The 19650-nt window shown below is 44.4% G+C and overlaps 1 pseudogene; it reads left to right on the top strand.

Moving 5' to 3' along the window:
• Nucleotides 1-391: 391 nt before the first annotated feature.
• Nucleotides 392-19436, top strand: LOC132573442 (phospholipid scramblase 1-like; annotated as a pseudogene).
• The last annotated feature ends 214 nt before the right edge of the window (nucleotides 19437-19650 follow it).

Genomic DNA, 19650 nt, shown 5'->3' with positions numbered 1-19650 from the left:
TAAACTGCCTGGGTCTCACATCTCTTCAGTCATGGTTAAAACATTTATTAAAAAGGAAGATACAGTGTTAGTTGGGTGCTCTGGGCCCTCCCATACAGACCCTTACCAGAGTGGTGGCAGCCAGTAGAAGGCCCTTCCTGGTCCCCTGCTGTGTGACAGAGGGCCTGCAAGAAATTTTTGATGTTTGGGAATTTTTGCTACCACGGCTGGCAGTTGGCAATGTGTTACTGAAGCTCTAAAGTGAATACTTTGCAACCGGAGCAAAGCTGTCTCCATAGCCCTGTTCTCAACCTCTAGTTGCAGCTGTAGCTTTAGTTCAGTGTGGTAGGCCCTTGTTAGTTTTTCACCTCACCTTTTCCGTGACTGAATTTAGGCCCAGGCCAGGGTGGTGATGCAGATGGTTCAGCACAGCTGCCAGGGCAAGTCTACCCACAGCATTCTGGGTAGGCATTGTGTCGCCTCATAACATAACAGTTGTGCTTGAGTTATTATTTTTAATACAGCAAACTTATATAGGGTGTGCTGGCTCATGGCATAGTGCTGCGAGAAGGCTTCCTGTAGCATGTAGAAGTGCAGGTTATGGTGTACATCCACACGAGTGTACACAATGAGGGCAAGAGGAGGAGCTGTGTGCAGACAGGGATACTTTGTATATAAAACACTGAACATACATTATGTTTTTGTGCATTTATTTAAAGAAAATAAATTACTTTCCACATTAATAAATGTAGGGTTTTGATTATATGAAATACTTTTTCCATTCCTGAATGCTCAAGAGCGCCTGCTGACGCCTTGAAAGAAACTGCTGTCTCTGTCTGGGATCTGACATTAGCCAGCTTGAGTCTTTTGCTTAGCCTGGGCTCATCAGAGTTTAGGAGCTAAGCAGAGTTAGCCAAGGTCAGTAGCTGAATGGAAGACCACCAAGGAAGACTACTAGGGTTGCTAATGTTGAAGAAGACAACAGCAACTCACTTCTGCTCCTCCTTTGACTGGAACACCCCATGGATGGGATCACCATAAGACAGCTGTGACTCAACGGCATGTTTTTCTTCCCTTTGTGATGGGTAGACTGGAACTTCAACTGGATCAGTTGTGAGTAATGCGTGCTGAAGGGCAGCATGTCAAGACACATATTTAGGCGTGTGGGGCCCCAGATTCTGCTGGTTTCATTCTGGATTATAAATTTAAACCTAGGTTTCACCATTTTTTGTTTCTGTTCTCTTTGTCTTCCCTTGTTTCACTTCACTGGTTTTTCTCTGCTGCCTTTCGCTTTTCCTTGTGCCTGAAGGTACTTCATTTGCTATCATCTTTCCTGTTTCCCCCCCTTTTCTTAAAAAAAAAAATACAAGTTTTCTCTCTTGCCTTTGTTCTACAAAAGATTGCATTGCATTTTTAAACACAAATCAAGGCGTTTGGTTGGAACTTTTTCAAATAGTTTAATTTTCTATCCCCTTTGCGCCTTCATTCCTGTGTCCTGTCAACAGAAGCAGCCACATCCTGCTGTCAAGGTAAGAAGACTCACAGTATGTTGCCTTGCAACGGCTGAGTGAAAACCACAATTAGGGCAGAACAAAAACAAAGATAACAGCGCATGCTAACTTCCTTATGACACATGCAACCAGTGTCTCCCTGTAGAAAGGGTAGGACCATCAAGCTAAAATTACTTAACATGGATCAGCATGGGGACTTCTGTAACAAAGCACACATTATGCAACACAGAGGGGAATGACCATATGGATAAGGCAGAATAATCAAAAGATCACCCCATCAAGTAGTACTGGGACTTTACTGATAAGGACAACAATGAGAAGAGATGCAAATTCAATTCCTGTTCCTTGGGTGGCAACAGTAATTTTGGATGGGAAAAGGGATCAATAGTACAGTCATTCTAAAGATAAGTCTAATCTCAAAACCATGGCAGACAAAAATAAAAAATAAACTTTTGGGGGGGGGGTGATACACATATTTACCTTATGTCACCTAGCAGTGCCATTTTAAGCAAGTCTACTCAGAAGGCTACTTGGATCTTCAGTGGGGCTTATTCCTAGAACTGACTCTTGGAATTGCACTGTTGGTCGATGTAAGTAAATGGCTTCTGCTGCCTTCACTTGTGATCTGTGTGCATTATAGTGAGTGGAACATATTCTTACTTCTGAGCTTGGGGTGGCTGCCTGGTTGCTTATGGTGTAGTAGCATACTGTGTTGTAGGGGGTAGTGGGCCATCATGGGGGGGGCAGTTTAAATCCCAATTTGTCCATGTATCTTGCTGAGTGAAGCAGTTCTCCTTTGGTGGGGGGAAGTCATCCATGATGCTTAGGTCACACCCCCTCTTGCTCAAAGCAGGGCTTGGCAAATGTTTGTGCATGTGTTCCAGGACCCGGGGGAGTGTCCTTCCAGTGTGAATATTCCCAAACAGCATATTTCCAGGCTCTTATTCCCAAACAGCAAGATTAGTGGCTAATATGAAAGAAACATCAAAGAAAACCCTGGATTCAGGGTCCAGTAAACAGATTAAGTTAAGGATAAAACCCTCCAACCCACTGAGGTTTACTTCAAGGCAGCAGGCATATCCTTTCAGGGACGCCCAGAGTCCTCTGATCAAAGGAATTAAAGGCTTCCAGCTTTGCTTCCAAGCAGCTTTGCAGTTCCCTGAACCAGGTACTGAACTGGTCCCTGGGAAAAGCAGGGTGGTGGTTGGTTGAAAAAGGTGGTGGTGGGGGGGGGGAAGGCTGCAGACAATTCAGATGAGCGTTTGCACCCATTCTTGTGGTATCAGGTCTGTGTTTAACTGGTCCTATCCAGTCAACCTGGTGGGATTGGTTGCATGGCCAGGGGCATAGTCAGGATTTTAAAAGTTGTTTGTTGTTGTTTTGTAAAGGCAGGTGCATCCTTTACCATCCTTTACAGGGCTTGCCACTTTTCAGAAGTTTTCTGGGGAATGGGCAAAATTTGGAGGCTCTGACAGTGGTCAAGTTAACGTAGCTAACCCTAAAACTTTGGAGTCAAGAAGGGACTACACCTTGCCTGCAAGCAGGGTGATGCCTTCCACCTCCCTCTCCCCCACCCTGGTGCTTTGTAGCCAGCAGCTCCATATGTCCTCCTCTCCCTGGCCCATTCCATATGGCAGCCTGGAAGTTGGGAGCAGTGCCCCCACAGGCCCCATCGCTACAGGCCTGTGCATGGCTGTCTGTTCCTAGCCCCAGATTGCTGTTAATGGGATGGTGAACAGAGAGTACCAAAAACCCTTGCTACATAGTTTTACTTTTGTTTCCTTCTATTCAGTGATCTCTCTCTCTCTCTCTCTCTGTCTCCCCCCCCCCCCATTCTAAATGGTACTGCGCAGTTCTCTCAAGATCCTTGGGCTTAGTTCTGAGTAAGACATCAGCCTTTGGGTTAACCTTAATTTAGGTATGAGTTCCAAGTTCTACAAAACTTTTACCCAGAGTGTGGAGCACTTTGTTTTCCTGTTTTGCCTTCTTTCAGGGGGTAACAACCTAGGCAAGCAGACTGATGGGTGGACCTATGATATGGTTGTACAGCCCTTGATAGGGTGCATGGAGACTTCAGGCCAAAGCTAAGGGCTGCAATCCTGTCTAGTTTTGTTTGCAGAAAGCCCTGTGGAACACAATGTCCCTATACAGAAGATTGTGCTGCAAGTAAAGCCAAATGCACATTTGGTGGTCTGCCAAATTGACCCCGTTGTGTTTACTGCTGGCAGCCTCAGTGCTTTTATGCACCAACTAGAGAAGTCCTGGGAGGAAATGTAAAAATTCTGGAAATCCTTCCCCCCACCTCCACCCCGATGCCGTCATTTCTTTTTTCAGATGGGGAGGGCGGGATATAAATAAAATTGTATTATTATTATTATTATTATTATTATTATTATAAGACTGGGAAATTGGGGAAGCACTGGAAAAAAACCCTTTGAAATATTGTTTCTTTAAAAATCAGTGAAACAGTTCTAAAGGCCATTTTTGCTGTTGTTTTTAAAATACATAGCATCAACAAGTTTGAAGTAAAGTTGCTAAATTTGGGGGGGGGGGATGGAAAAAAAATCTATGAAATCTTTTATTCTCTTTTGAGTGAGAAAGAATCTGAAGGCTGTCTCTTTTTTTCCAGCAATTGTGAAATTTGGGGGAGCACTGATAACCCACTCTCCCCCTCTCAATTGACACTACTTTGCAGAGGAAATAAAGAAAGCCTCCTTCAATTGGTTGAGGAGGGGAGGAGGAGGAAAACAGGCACAGAAAGACTTCCCTCAATTGGCTGAGGAGTCCTCCCCCTCCTCTTCTGGGAAACCAAACAGCCAGAGAGATATAGACAAAAGCACTATCCATTGGCAGCAGAACAACATTTATTTATTTATTTATTTATTTATTTATTTATTTATTTATTTATTCGAGATTTATATCCCGCCCTTCCCACGAATGGCTCAGGGCGGCTTCCAACAATTAATCAAACATAAAATTTAAACAATTTCAAGTATAAAACAATTAAATATTTAAACAGTTAAAACCTTGAAAACAGAATATTTCAATTTCCTGTAAACAGATGGCTGGCCAGTTACATCGAGTTGTCGTCCTAGCTAAGTATAGGCTAGCCGGAAGAGGGTCGTCTTACAGGCCCTGCGGAACTGTGCCAAGTCCCGCAGGGCCCTCACCTCTTCCGGCAGCTGATTCCACCATACGGGGGCCATAACGGAGAAAGCCCTTTATCTGGTGGCTTTCAAACGGGCTTCTTTTGGCCTGGGGATAGTGAGGAGATTTTGTGTTCCTGACCTCAGTGCTCTCTGGGGAACATGTGGGGAGAGACGGTCCTTCAGGTAGGCAGGTCCCAGGCCATATAGGGCTTTAAAGGTAATAACCAGCACCTTGTACCGGACTCGGTATATCACTGGAAGCCAGTGCAGAGTCCGGAGACCCGGCCGGATGTGTCCCCACTTTGGGAGACCCAATAGCAGCCGGGCCGCGGCATTCTGCACCAGCTGCAGTTTCCTGGTCCGAGACAAGGGCAGCCCCATGTAGAGGGCATTGCAGTAGTCCAACCTCGAGGTGACCGTAGCATGGATCACTGTTGCTAGGTCGTCGCGCTCCAGAAAGGGGGCCAGCTGCCTTGCCCGCCTAAGATGAAAAAATGCGAACTTGGCAGTGGCTGCTATCTGAGCCTCCATCTTTAAGGAAGGCTCCAATAGCACCCCCAAGCTCTTGACCCTGTCCGCCGCCATCAGCGGCGCACCATCAAAAGCCGGCAGGGGGATCCCCCTCCCCAGGCCGCGGCGACCCAAGCAAAGGACCTCTGTCTTCGTAGGATTTAGCTTCAGCCCGCTCAGTCTGAGCCACTCAGCCACAGCCCGTAATGCCTGGTCAAGATTTTCCGGGGCGCAGACAGGCTGGCCGTCCATCAGTAGATAGAGCTGGGTGTCATCAGCATACTGATGACACCCCAGCCCATACCTTCGGGCAACCTGGGCAAGAGGCCGCATGTAGATGTTAAATAACATCAGGGAGAGAACCGCCCCTTGGGGCACACCACAATCGAGTGTGCGCCTCCGGGATAGCTCCCCCCCAATTGCGACCCTTTGTCCCCGACCTTCCAGGAAAGAGGAAAGCCACTGTAAGGCCAACCCCTGAATCCCCGCGTCGGCGAGGCGGCACGTCAGTAGCCGATGGTCGACCGTGTCGAACGCAGCCGACAGGTCTAACAACATCAGCACCGCCGAGCCACCCCGATCCAGATGCCATTGAAGGTCATCCACTAGGGCAACCAGCACTGTCTCCGTCCCGTGTCCTGGGCGAAAGCCGGACTGAAATGGGTCAAGGACGGAAGTGTCCTCCAGGAAAGTCTGTAACTGCATCGCCACTGCCCTCTCAATAAGTTTACCCAGAAAGGGCAAATTTGAAACCGGCCGATAGTGTGTCAATTGGGCCGGATCTAAAGATGGCTTTTTTAGGAGGGGTCGGACCACAGCCTCTTTGAGTGGCGTTGGAAAGTGCCCTTCCATTAGGGATCTATTTATGATATCCCGCACGGGATATCTAAGATCCCCCTGGCAAGATTTAATAAGCCAGGAAGGGCATGGGTCTAATTTACAAGTTGTTGGGTGAGCAGATACGAGATAGATATTCTAGGTACAGAGAGAGAGAATGAGAGACAGAAAATATAGAGTTCTCTGTTTAAGACTGTGTTTAAGACTGACTTTCCTTTCACCTCAGTGCTAGTTGCTATTCAATCAAGCTTGAGTCTGTCAGTAAAAGGCAGAAGGGGGGGAGTCCTTTCCAAGCCTATTTTGGCCTTTGAGGGAGAACACATTTGGTCCAGTGCTGACTAGAGTTGTCAGCTAGGGTGGCCAGACCGTCCCGGTCTCCCAGGAAAGTCCCGGTTCTGGCCCCCAATTCCTGGCTCCCGGGCTGGCTATACCGGGACCATTAGAAGTCCCGGTATAGCCAGCGGGGAGCCGGCGGGCCCCGCGCGCGGGCGGGGAAGGCGGCGAGTGAGGGAGCGAGCGTCCCTGCACGTGCAGGGACGCTGGCTCCCTCACTCGCCGCCTTCCCCGCCCTCCCTGTTTGCTCTGTTGGCTCTATCTGCGCCACCTTCATCACTTTCGGGGTGTGGATCCCCCAGTGGGGTGGTCTCCCGACTCCCTCCGCCGGCTGTTTCTGATAGCCCTGCGCCCCCTCTTTCATTTGATATGTGTCCCGTGCGGGTGCCACCCTCCCCCCGGGAGATGCCGCAAAATGAGCCCCCTTGAGGCTTATGGCGGCAGGGCTCTTTCATTTGATATGTGTCACTTCCGGGTTCCTGTCCTGCATCTCGACCTGTCACTAATAACACAGGTCACTAATAACACAGGTCACTAATAACACAGATCGAGATGCAGGACAGGAACCCGGAAGTGACCGACAGGCTGCTTCAGCGTGCCGCTGCGCCGGCCCCCTGGGCCCCACAACGATGGGACCGATGCCACAGGGACGGGCTCGAAACACTCTATAACCCCTCAAAAGAGCAGCAGTCTAGCTCGCTTCCCCCGAGCCCTGCCGCCATAAGCCTCAAGGGGGCTCATTTTGCGGCATCTCCCGGCGGGAGGGTGGCACCCGCACGGGACACATATCAAATGAAAGAGGGGGCGCAGGGCTATCAGAAACAGCCAGCGGAGGGAGTCGGGAGACCACCCCACTGGGGGATCCACACCCCGAAAGTCATGAAGGTGGTGCAGATAGAGCCAACAGAGCCAACAGGACAAAATAAATAGGCTGCATTATGCAGCACAGTCTCACTGGAATCTCACTGGAATCTGACTGGCTTCTCAGCGTGGAACCCGTTCTCTCTAGTCTTCTCACTTTGAAAAAAAGTAAAAAAAGAGTTTTATTTAACTTTATTTCCCCCTTTTCCTCTCTATAAATAATCTTGGTGTTTCCGGCAGTGATATTTGGGGGATTTTTGGGGACGTCACAGGAAGTGCTGTGAAGTCACTTCCTGTTTTCGGCAGTGGCATTTGGGAAAAATGATGTCATTTGGGGGGAATGATGTCACAGGAAGTGATGTCACTTCCTGTTTCCGGCAGGTGGCGCGGGGAAATGATGTCACAGGAAGTGATGTCACTTCCTGTTTCCGGCGGTGGCATGACATCACCTCCTGTTTCCGGCGGCGCCCGCGCTTCGCACACGCGCACCCCAACCTTTCCCCCCCCCCCAAGGTGTCCCTGGCTGGCCTTCAGACATTATGGCCACCCTAGAGCTGCAGGTTGGGAAATTCCTGGAGATTTTGTGGCGGATTCTACTGAAGCCAGACTTTGGGGAGGGGAGAGGTTCCAGCTAAATATAATGCCATAGAGTCCACCTTCCAAAGCACTTATTTTTTCCGGAGGAAGAGAGATCTGTTGTCTGGAGTTCAGTTGTCATACCAGGAGATCTTCAGCTTTCAGATGGAGGTTTCCTACTCTAAGCCTGGCAGCATCCTGTGGGTGACTTGATGCCACCTGATTGGCATGACTTAACTAGACCTGGCTACTTGCTGCTTTTCAGAAGCAACCTCCCTATGACACCCACTGTGACGTGGCAGTCAGAGAGCTTCAGAGCAGGGTCTGTCAGACCCAGCTTCTTACTGTGGTTTTGGACTGCCAACATACTTTCAAGCATATCTTACAGGGTTGTTATGCAGATCAAAAGAGGGAAAGAAGAATGGTGTAAGCAAGGGGTGTCAAACTCATTTGTTTGAGGGTCGGATCTGATGTAAATGGGGCCTCTGAATAATTGCTCTGAATAATTGTATCAAAATCTGGAAACACTGTAGTAATCTTGACTATGCACTGTAGTAATCTTGACTATGCTATTCAGGTGTTGTGTGTGTTGCAAACCAACTTTTTACAGAAATGTCATGGTCAATGCTTTGAGCCTAAGACCCAGGGGGAAACATGAAATGGCTGGGCATTGTGAACTGTTGTACATGAGTTGTTTCATGTGCTAGTCAGCTTATGGAGAAAATAATAGAGGCTTTGCTCTGCAGCTCCTGTGCAATTGACCAAGCCTGGCAAAGCAAAATGTGATGCAAAAGGAAGCTAGAGAGAGAGAAGGGAGCAGATGACAATAAGATACTTTTGAGCCTGATAAAAGCCCTCCATGGGTCTGATCTGACCCTTGGGCTGCATATTTGACACCCCTGCTCTAGAGCATTGGCTGTCTGCCAGAGAATGGATATGAAAAATAAGAGATTGTGTCTCGGGTTGGGGCCAGGCCAGGCGAAGTCCAGGGGCAGTCCAAGGTCTGTAGCTGGGTAGCAAGGAGGGTCCAAAGCGCCAAAACCGAATCACAGTCCAGGTATCGTAGGTCAGAGGTTCAGAAGCCGAAGTCAGGGGGTCCAGAAGTCAATGCCAGAGTCAAGGGGTCCAGAAGCCGAAGTCAGAAGCCGAAGTGGATGCTAGAACGTCAGGTAAGTGACTAGTTGCTTCCACAAAGCCTTCTCTCAAAGCCCACAGCTATATACCCCTCTGCTGTCTGTTGCCCATTTGGGCTAATTGCTGACTCAGAGGGCAGCCAGGATCCTGCTGAGACTCAAGCACCCTCACTCCTAGAAGGGCCAGAATCCTTTCAAAACTCAGGGCTCAGGGAGCGTCTTGCTCGTGAGCGTGCCACCCTCCTCCGATCCCTGAGGTCCTGACGAAGGCGGTCACGCACACGAGCCACCTGAGAGGGCGAGGCAGTGGGGCTTGGATCTTCTCCAGCAGGAGGCAGGGGCACTGGTGCAGGTGGCAGGGGCACAGTTTCTTCTGCAGGCTCGGCTTCTTCTGCAGGGCCCCCAGCACCCATGACAGATTGAATGTTTACCCCGCCCTTCATTCAGAGTGGCTTACAATCGCCTTTCCCTTCCTCTTCCCACAACAAGACAACCTGTGAGCAGTGTTCCCTCTAAGCTGACTTAGTCCAAGCTAGCTCACAATTTTTTAGCCTCTGGCTCACACATTTTTGTCTTAGCTCAGGAAAAATGGCCCCAGAGCAAACTAATTTCTGCAGTAGCTGAATGAGGTCTGCTGGGCTTTTTCTGCAAAAAAAGCCCTCTGTGAAACAAGGGTGATGTCAGGGGTATGACCTAATATGCAAATGAGTTCCTGCTGGGCTTTTATTTATTGTTTACTATTTATAATTGTAATTAAAAATTCTATGTAGAGGTGTTAGTGCATATATTTTACTAATATTTGAAGAAGAATTTGAATAAACTAACCCACCTGCATTTATGTTACTTCCTTTATAACTATAACAGGCTGTGAAAGCAGAACCAACTGTGACATTAAAAATTCATTGGGACAAATGGTCTACTTTGCAGTTGAGGAGAGTCAGTCATGTACGCAAGCCTGTTGTGAGCTCTTGCAACCATTTAGAATGAAGATCTTTAACAGCTTGGACCAGCCTGTTATTGAGCTCATAAGGCCTCTGAGATGCCCATTTTTGTGGTTGTTCTTGCTGCTTGGAGGAGGTAAAACACGTTTTGTTTCTTTGCTTATGTTTTAATTTTCTTTTTTTTTTTAATTAAGCCAGCATTTTCTATATTTTTAATATGAGTGTGTGCATGTGTTAGTGTGCGCCACCAAGTCATGGTGACCCCTGGTGATTGTTCCCAATGGGGGGGCGCTGGAGGATATTTAGGGAGGGGAAGCTGAATAAAGCCTGCCCCTGCCTTCTGATTCTTGGTATTCTGAGGAGGTCTCCCATCCAAGTACTCACCAGAGTCGACCCTGCTTAGCTTCTGAGATCAGATGAGAACAGGCTTGCCTGGGCTATTCAGATCAGAGTCCCGTAGAAGAAATGGTGTGGCCTTTATAGTTAACAAGAGAATGAGGAAGGCAGCAATGGGATACAATCTCAAAAATGACAGAATGATCTCAGTCCATATCCAAGGCAAACCATTCAATATCACAGTAATCCAAGTCTATGCCCCAACCAGTGATGCAGAAGAGGCTGAAGTGGACCAGTTCTATGAAGATCTACAACACCTTCTAGAATTATCAAAAAAAGATGTCCTCTTCATCATAGGGGACTGGAATGCCAAAGAAGGAAGTCAACAGGTAACCAGAACAACTGACAAGTTTGGCCTTGGAGAACAAAATGAAGCTGGGCTAATAGAGTTTTGTCAAGATAACAAGCTGGTCATAATGAACACCCTCTTCCAACAACCTAAAAGGTGACTCTACACATGGACATCACCTGATGGGCAGCATAGAAATCAGATTGATTATATACTCTGCAGTCAAAGATGGAAAAGCTCCTTACAGTCAGCAAAAACAAGACCTGGAGGCAAAAGAAGGCACCATTGCAGTCATTTCACATGCCAGCAAGGTCATGTTAAAGATGGAAAAGCTCCTTACAGTCAGCAAAAACAAGACCTGGAACTGTGGCTCAGATCATGAGCTACTCATTGAAAAATTCAGGCTTAAACTGAAGAAAACTGGGGAAGCCATTAAGCTATTCAGGTTTGACCTTGATCACATCCCTTATGAATATACAGTGGAGATGAAGAATAGGTTTAAGGAACTAGAGTTGATAGACAGAGTGCCTGAAGAACTATGAACGGAGGTTCATGACACTGTACAGAAGGCGGCAATCAGCACCACCCCAAAGAAAAAGAAATGCAAGAAAGCAAAGTGGCTGTCTGATGAGGCTTTACAAATAGCTGAGGAAAAAAGGAAAGCAAAAGGCAAAGGTGAAAAGGAAAGATTCACCCAACTGAATGCAGACTTCCAGGGAACAGCAAGGAGAGATAAGGAGGCCTTCCTGAAGGAACAATGCAAAACAATAGAGGAAAATAATAGAATGGGAAGGTCAAGAGATCTATTCAAGAAAATTGGAGAAATCAAGGGAACGTTTTGTGCAAAGATGGCCATGATAAAGGACAAAAATATTAGGGACCCTGCAGAAGCAGAAGAGATCAGGAAGAGGTGGCAAGAATACACAGAAGAATTATACAGGAATGATCTCAATGTCTTGGACAACCATGACAGTGAAATCAATGACCTTGAGCCAGACATTCTTGAGTGTGAAGTCAAATGGGCTTTAGAAAGCATTACTAACAACAAAGTGAGAGGAGATGATGGTATCCCAGTTGAGCTATTCAAAGTCCTAAAAGATGATGCTGTTAAAGTGATGCACACATTATGTCAAGAAATTTGGAAAACACAACAGTGGCCACAGGATTGGAAAAGATCAGTTTATATTCCAATCCCAAAGAAGGATAATGTCAAGGAATGTTCAAACTATCACACCATTGCACTCATTTCACATGCCAGCAAGGTCATGTTAAAGATCCTACAAACCAGGCTTCAGCAGTATGTAGATTGGGAACTACCAGACGTTCGAGCTGGGTTTTGGAGAGGTAGAGGAACTAGAGATCAAATTGCCAACATTCGATGGATTATGGAGAAAGCACGGGAGTATCAGAAAAACATCTATTTCTGTTTCATTGACTATGCTAAAGCCTTTGATTGTGTGGATCACAACAAACTGTGGCAAGTCCTTAAAGAGATGAGAATACCAGACCACCTCACATGTCTCCTGAGAAACCTGCATGAGGGTCAAGAAGCAACTGTCAGAACGGGATATGGAACACCTGATTGGTTTAGAATAGGAAAAGGAGTTCTACAAGGATGTATATTGTCACCCTGCTTATTTAATTTATATGCAGAGTACATCATGAGGAATGCTGGCCTGGATAAAGCACAAGCCAGAATTAAGATTGCCGGGAAAAACATCAACAACCTCAGATATGCAGATAACACTACTCTAACGGCAGAAAGTGAGGAGACTTAAAGAACCTCTTGTTGAGGGTGAAAGAGGAGAACACAAAAGTAGGCTTGAAACTCAACATAAAAAAAACTAAGATCATGGCATCTGGCCCCATCACACCTTGGCAAATAGAAGGGGGAGACATGGAAGTAGTGACAGACTTCACATTTCTGGGATCCAAGATCACTGCAGATGGTGACTGTAGCCATGAAATTAAAAGTCGTTTGCTCCTTGGGAGGACAGCTATGGCGAACCTGGGCAGTATAATAAAAAGTAGAGACATCACCCTGCCAACAAAAGTCCATATAGTCAAAGCGATGGTATTCCCAGTACTAATGTATGACTGTGAGAGCTAATGTAATGTAAGGAAGGCCGAGCGCAGAAGAATAGATGCTTTTGAGATGTGGTGCTGGAGAAAACTCTTGAGAGTCCTTTGGACTGCAAGAAAATCAAATCAGTCAGTCCTAAGGGAAACCAACCCAGACTGTTCCCTGGAAGGGCAGATGCTGAAGCTGAAGCTCAAATACTTTGGCCACCAAATGAGAAGGGAGCACTCCCTGGAGAAAATCGTGATGGTAGGAAAGACAGAAGGCAGAAGAAGAAGGGGATGGCAAAAGATGAGATGGCTGGACAGTGTTACTGATGTAACTAACATGAATTTGAACAGACTTTGGAGGATGGTGGAAGACAGGAGGGCCTAGCATGACTTTGTCCATGGGGTTGCAAATAGTCAGACTCGACTGTGAGACTGAACAACAACAACATAATACACTTTACTGAAAATTTGTAGCTTTTCCAATTTTTTTCTAAAATTAAATAATTATTCCACTTTATATGTCAGCTCAGTAAATGTGGTTGCTGTGAACAACCTGAACTGCACAGGTGGCTTTTTAAAATGATCTTTCTTTCCCTGACCTGGATAGCCCAGGCAAGCCTGATCTCGTCAGATCTTGGAAGCTAAGCAGGGTTGACTCTGGCAAGTATTTGAAAGAGAGACCTCCAGAGAGAATACCAAGAATCAGAGGCAGTCTATCAAGCCACTTCTCTGAATGTCCTCCATGCCCCAGTAGGAGTCTTCAGAGGTCGCCATGACTTTCAGGCAGGGGCGCATGTGCACGCACACACACAAAGGAAAAAAAAATACCAAATAAGATGTTTGACTAGTTTTTATAACTGAAACTCTGTGTAAATTTGCCATGCTGTACTTTTTACTTCTATGCCAATAAAGGTTTTTGGATTGAATACCAAATAAAACAAAGTTATCTATCTTCAGATTGATTCCCAAAATTCTCTTCTCAAAGCCACTTCTGATTTCCTAGCATCACCTTGCCTACACTTTTACATAATGGGTTACACTTCTTATAGTCTGTTTCTTCTCCTTTATGGAACACCCCCTCTGTAAATTCTTTTTTAAAAAAAAGAATTATTTCTAATTGTCTTTTTAATTAAACTTTAAAATGATATACAGCAATTGAAGTTAAATATTCACAAAATACTTAACCCTTTAAATCTCCCCTTCCCCCAGACCAAAATCTATCAAAACACATCTATTCAATTATCCTAGGAACAGGTTCAGACAGGCAAAGTTCAAGAGGTAGATACAACACCAGGACAATATGATCAAAATAAAAAGCTGCATAATAAACACCCTACACTGAGAATCAGGTGGCAATACATACTTGACAGAGTTCAAAAGAGCTCAGCTTATAGAATGCACGGAATGCACACAGTGAACTAACTTCCCGGAAAAGGGGAAAGGGAGGGGGGCCCAACCCATATACACAATAAAGCCAAAATGCAATAGTAAAGGCATGTCACTGCTTTTAGAAAAATATCAGATAAAGTGTGCCAACTCAGTGAAAGGCAACTCAAAACAATAGAGAAACTTGGCTCCGAAATTTCCTCTCTTCCCCCCACCCCTCTCCCTCCTGCCCAACAGTAGTATAAATGCATGTATATAAAAAAAAACTAAACACCCAGCAGCAACAACAAAACTCTATACACAAATCAGCGCTTTCTCTCTCCTTTAAGATGTGCCATCCCGCTTTCCACTGAAATCAGGCTTCTCCGCTTGCCAGCTGCCTGTTATTCTGTTCCGGTGAGCTCGGTGATTTTTGCGATGATCTTTCAGTTTCTTGCATAATAGCCAGTTGTAAGGCTTGGAGAAGACTCCTCCCACTTTCCTCATCCCAGGCAAGAAACTGTTTCCCCCATAGCATTACAGATAACTTACCAGAAGCCAACAATTTATACTTTGTTTTTTTTTCTCTCAGTCTCAAAGTGACTGACTTCAGAGTACATCAGACTTGTAAAGCATCTGCTGGGATATCAGGGAAGACTAAAACTCTAAGATCCCCAAGCTGTAAAGCACCCTTCCTTCACGCCAAGACTAGTATTCCCTGCCAATGAGACTGATCTGCCAGTGTTATGATTATGTCTCTTGGGAGAGAGTGCCGTGGATTATTGGAGGGGGGCAATGTGATAGGCCTTCAAACACTGATAATTTTTGCCCTGGCTCCAGATTGAGAGTGGAAACTAACCAGGAGCTAATGAAGTTGATTAAAGCCTTGAATCCTTCAGTGCCCTCTTCTGTCCCTCTGAGCTTCCCTGCCGTGTCACAACCTCCAGCATAACAATATGCTTCCTTGCCTCCAGAACATCCTGACACAGCACCTGGGAATCCTCCAGCAGGGCTGCCCTTATTTCTCAAGCTGTGGCTGCATTCTTATCAACCTGGGCTAGATTAAGTTTCACATCATTCAATTGCTCCACTAATGGGTCTAATAGGGCAGACAACTTAGTCATGATGCCAGATGGATAAATGATGTCATTAGGTCATGTTTCAGGTTCAAGAGATCTTGCTCAGAGAATGTTGGTGCTTTTGGCACCATTTTATTATTCAACATTTTCCTTACATCCACTCCACAGACTGTACTCACCAGCAAGTAAAACAGGATTGAAGGTCATTAGGTTGCCCCATGAACAGATCAGGGTGCAGACTAAGACGTTTCAGTATATTTAGGAGTGTCACATGGGTGTTTAGGATGAATATAGGCTGACAGGAGCAGGAGGGCTTTAAGAGCTTTAAAGAGAGATGGCCGCCATTGAGCTTCCCGAAGGTCCCTCTCCCCTTTATTTCTTGGTGCTTTGCAGAAATCATCAGTCATCTGATTCTTTGCAAGGACGAAAAATCAGGCCACAATGAATGTTATGGTTATAGCCTGGGCAAATTTTGGTGAGTTTGTTACAAAAATGAAAACATAATTTTGTATTCTGAAGATGCTGGGTTTTGCTTTTTTTAAAAAAAAAAAAAAAGCCTGAAGTTCATGCACCTCCAGGTACACCGGTGGGTACAGTAAACAGCTTTGAGGCCCCTGCTTGCCTAAATTCAGCATCCAAAATGAAGCATGACAAGATGTACTTGAAGTTGTTGGGCCCTCCTGTATACTATGCAGCTGCTCTGAGGAGGTTAATTTTGAGGTAAGGAAGTTTGACAAACCTGTTTGCTGTGGTTGATCATATTGGCTCATAGCCTTTGTTGGGGGGTGGGGGTGGGGGGAAGATCCACCTGTTTTGTTGCCTTGGGTTGGTCTGACATTTTTAATGGAGACTGTTGGGAGTTTGGGAACAAATGGTAAAGGATTGAGTTAGCTATGGTGGGTGAAATGGTTGTTTATTTATTTATGATATTTGGCTTAGCATTAAAACCAGGTAATGCATTTTATCCCAGCTTTCCTCCAAGATCAGAATGGCTAACATAAGGTTAGATATTATCTGCTTTTCTGTTGGTGAGGAAGGGAGGATTAAGAAAAAGGCTTGCAGTTGATTGGGACACCCCCCCTCCCAACCCAGACAAAAGCCATGTGGGATGGAGATTTCAGAGAAGGCGGTAACTTGGGCAAAACAGGTAGAAAAGGCAGACCTGGTCTTCTGGTATTCGTGCTGACACCAGACCCCTACATCTGTGCCAGAATATGCATTGTAGTGGTACCAAGAAAATGCCTACTCTCCATTCTCTAGGTCAGAAACCTTCCTACTTGAGATTCTGCAACAGCTAATTTTTAATAATAGATCATGACAATATTGTATTTCTGTTTGGGCTTGAAATAACTACCTTTGGGTTTTCCGGGTTACATCGCCCTGACTTCAGGGTGTCCGCAGATCATCCTCCTGCAGCACCTTTGAATCAGGCAGCTGGAGGGACGCCTCAGATGTGGCGCCCCCACAGGAAGACCCTGGAGGGGTTTTCCTTCGGCATGGGACTTTTGCTGGAGGTTAGGGGTACAGCGGCAGCTGCTCCTGTTCTCTTGCATCTCCCGAGGCTCTGCCGCCATGATAGCTGATTCAACAGAAAAAGGTGAACAGCCGACTGCTTTCTTTCGCTCTTTTCAGTAAGCTTTTGATGTATCGCTTCTCTACTCCAAGCATGGCAATTCTGCTATGCAAGTGAGCTTTCAATACCACTGGCTAATGGGTTGTTTTACATAACAACAAGTGGGCAGCTCAAAGGAAGGGATAGAGGTCGACTATTTCCCTGCGAATGAGGCCTTGAAAAGTCAAAGAGCAATTTTAAGTATTGGTAATAACTTGAATTGGACTGAATACAAATACTTAAATCGACCCAGATTATAATTGGACATACGTTAAAGAGACTATTATTTGGCTGCAATATGGTCTGAACATAAAAGACATATATTTTAGAAAGATTTGTCCCTGCCGTCTGACTGTAATTGAAATGATAACATTTGAAATCTCAGCTGGAGCTGATTTAGAATGACGATCTAACAGGATCTTTAAACTACTTTTCAACTTGGATTAAGAGAATGAGTTTGCTGACAGAGAAAAATGGCACTGCCAAGCAAAATGTCTTATAAAAAAGATATATTATGGAATATTACTTCTCTGAAACAGGATCTTGCTTCATTAATGCAGTTGATTGGAAAGCAAATGGGAGCTTTTATGCTGAAAGCTAGTGAACTTTCAAATCTACATGAGCTGAGTGCTAATGAGATTCTGGCGACGTCTGCAGAATCAGAATGGGAAAATGATCCGTTCTGAAATGAAAGAAAACCAAAATGGATCCTTATGACACAGTTACAAAACAAGATCGGAAATCAAGATTGAGTGAAGTCCTGCTGAGAGGAACAAATGGCGCAGAATTCTTATATTATATACAGTTATTATATCTAGTCTAGAATTCTTCTCCTCATTTCCCAGACAGGTGGCCGCATTGAGAAGAGAGAAGGTGCATCCCAGTAAACAAATTAAGATGTGGAAATCTTTCAGGAAGAAGGACTCTTGAATTTTTTCCCTCTCTGTGGATAGTTGGATATGGAATTCTCAATAAGAACTGACATGCGATTTTAAAAGGCAAAGTGTGATATCTGGGTTATATCAAGTGGGTTTTTTTTGGAGTAATATGGATAGAGAAGCAAAAGGGATCAAAAAGTTTTTAAATTTTTATGAAGATAGATAATGTAATCAAATTGTAACTTTGAGAGCAGGTGGATATGGAACTTATAGTAAGAACTCATATATGATTTTAAAAGGCTAGGTGGGATTTTTGGGCTATATACTTAGGTAGATAGATAACATAATTATTTTTCAATTTGGTTTGCATCTAATAGATAAAGATACATGTGTTTATGCCTACAGTAATGATGATATTGTTGAACCAATAAGTGAATTTGTTAGGGTTTGTAGAATCTTTCGGGCTCAAGTGCCATGTTCTACTGGAGAAAGTTTTCCTTCCAGACGTTTCGTTCTCAGTAGAAAACTTTCTCCAGTAGAACACGGCACTTGAGCCCGAAAGATTCTACAAATCCTAATGATGTTACCAGCCATGAAAACCTGAAATCTTTGATAAGTGAATTTGTATTTTTGATATGGCTAAGTTAAGCAGCTAAAATTAAGATTTAAAAATTTTCCTGGAAAGAAGGATTCCTGAGTTCTGGTTTTCTTTGTGGGTAAATAAATATGGAATTATTAATAAGAATTGGCATGTGTCCTTAAAAGGCCAAGGGAGATCCTAAGGATGGAAGAATGTTGTTAAAATGTTAGATAAATATACAGTTAATTTGGATCAATGGTAAAGAGGGCAGACAACACATTTATTCTTATATGGCAGATTTATTCTTAGCATGTTTGTTTGGAGAAATTGCTCATACTGATATAAGAGTTGGATTAATTGTTGAAAAGGCAGACAGCACAATTATTTTGTAATCTGGCAGATTTGTTTTTAATATGCTCTTTTGGAGAAATTGCTTATACTGAGATAGACAAATTATTATGTTGTATTTTTTTAACTTGTTAAGGATAAAGATATGATTTTATGTGCTTATTTTAATAAGGATATTGTCAAACTAATAAATTAGTTTGTGCTCTTAACATGGTTAAGCTAAATCAGCCAATCTTGTGTCAAGATGGCTTTGAATTATTTATACTTATTTGTGTTGAAGAAGAATTGTTTAGACTTATATTGCTAGTAATTGTTTAGTAAAAAAATTATAATGAAAGACAAGGATGGTAAAATATATGGAGAACTTGATACTTTCAGGTAGAACAAATTGGGTATTTTATTTGGAGGTAGAAGTATAATTGATATATTTGTACTTTTCTTTGTTTCTGTTTTTCCCACTCTGTACATGCCCTTCCCCCCCCTTTTATGTATCTTTACTCCTGCGGCTTCTTTTTGTAGTTAAAATCAATAAAAATTATAAAACTGGAATAACTACCTTTGTTTGATGTTTGTGGCTAAAGTAGCTACTAAGTTTGTTTGAATACTGAGAAGTGTCCAAAACTGTTCATGGTAAATTGCATCTATCATGACTGCTCACTCACAGAGCAGCAGAGGTTTTTTTTAAAAAAAAAATGTATAAGCAGTCTCAACATGGATATGTGCTTTTTAAAAAATTCCTTGTGGATGCAAGAGTAGAATGGTTAGTTTTCCTCCAATTTCAAACATCTTTCTCCCCCCCAAAACTAGGTGATGTCAACAGATGGGAAGTCTTCAATTGGAAAAATTTCTATACAGGAGATTGGCGATTTCAGAGCACCAAGTGCTAACTTCGGAATCCAGTTCCCACAGGACCTTGATATTAAAATCAAAGCAGTCACGCTTGGGGCTTGCTTCCTCATAGTAAGTTGAGTTGTCTCGATCCTACATCATCAGCACATTTTTCGCAGATAGGATTGGGAGGCACCTTTGCAGTGGTTCCAGTCCTACCTGGAGGGCAGGTTTGAGAAAGTGGTACTGGGGACTGCTGCTCAGTGCTTGGCCATTAAACTACATGAACCTCTAGGTGAGGTTATCTGGAGATTTTGGCTGGGTTGTCATCAATATGCAGTTGGCCCTCAGCTCTGTTGAATGCATTTGGCTGAT

This window comes from Heteronotia binoei, chromosome 6, assembly GCF_032191835.1.
Source record: "Heteronotia binoei isolate CCM8104 ecotype False Entrance Well chromosome 6, APGP_CSIRO_Hbin_v1, whole genome shotgun sequence".
In the NCBI taxonomy this organism is placed as follows: domain Eukaryota; kingdom Metazoa; phylum Chordata; class Lepidosauria; order Squamata; family Gekkonidae; genus Heteronotia; species Heteronotia binoei.
This window is presented reverse-complemented; position numbering and strand designations above follow the sequence as displayed.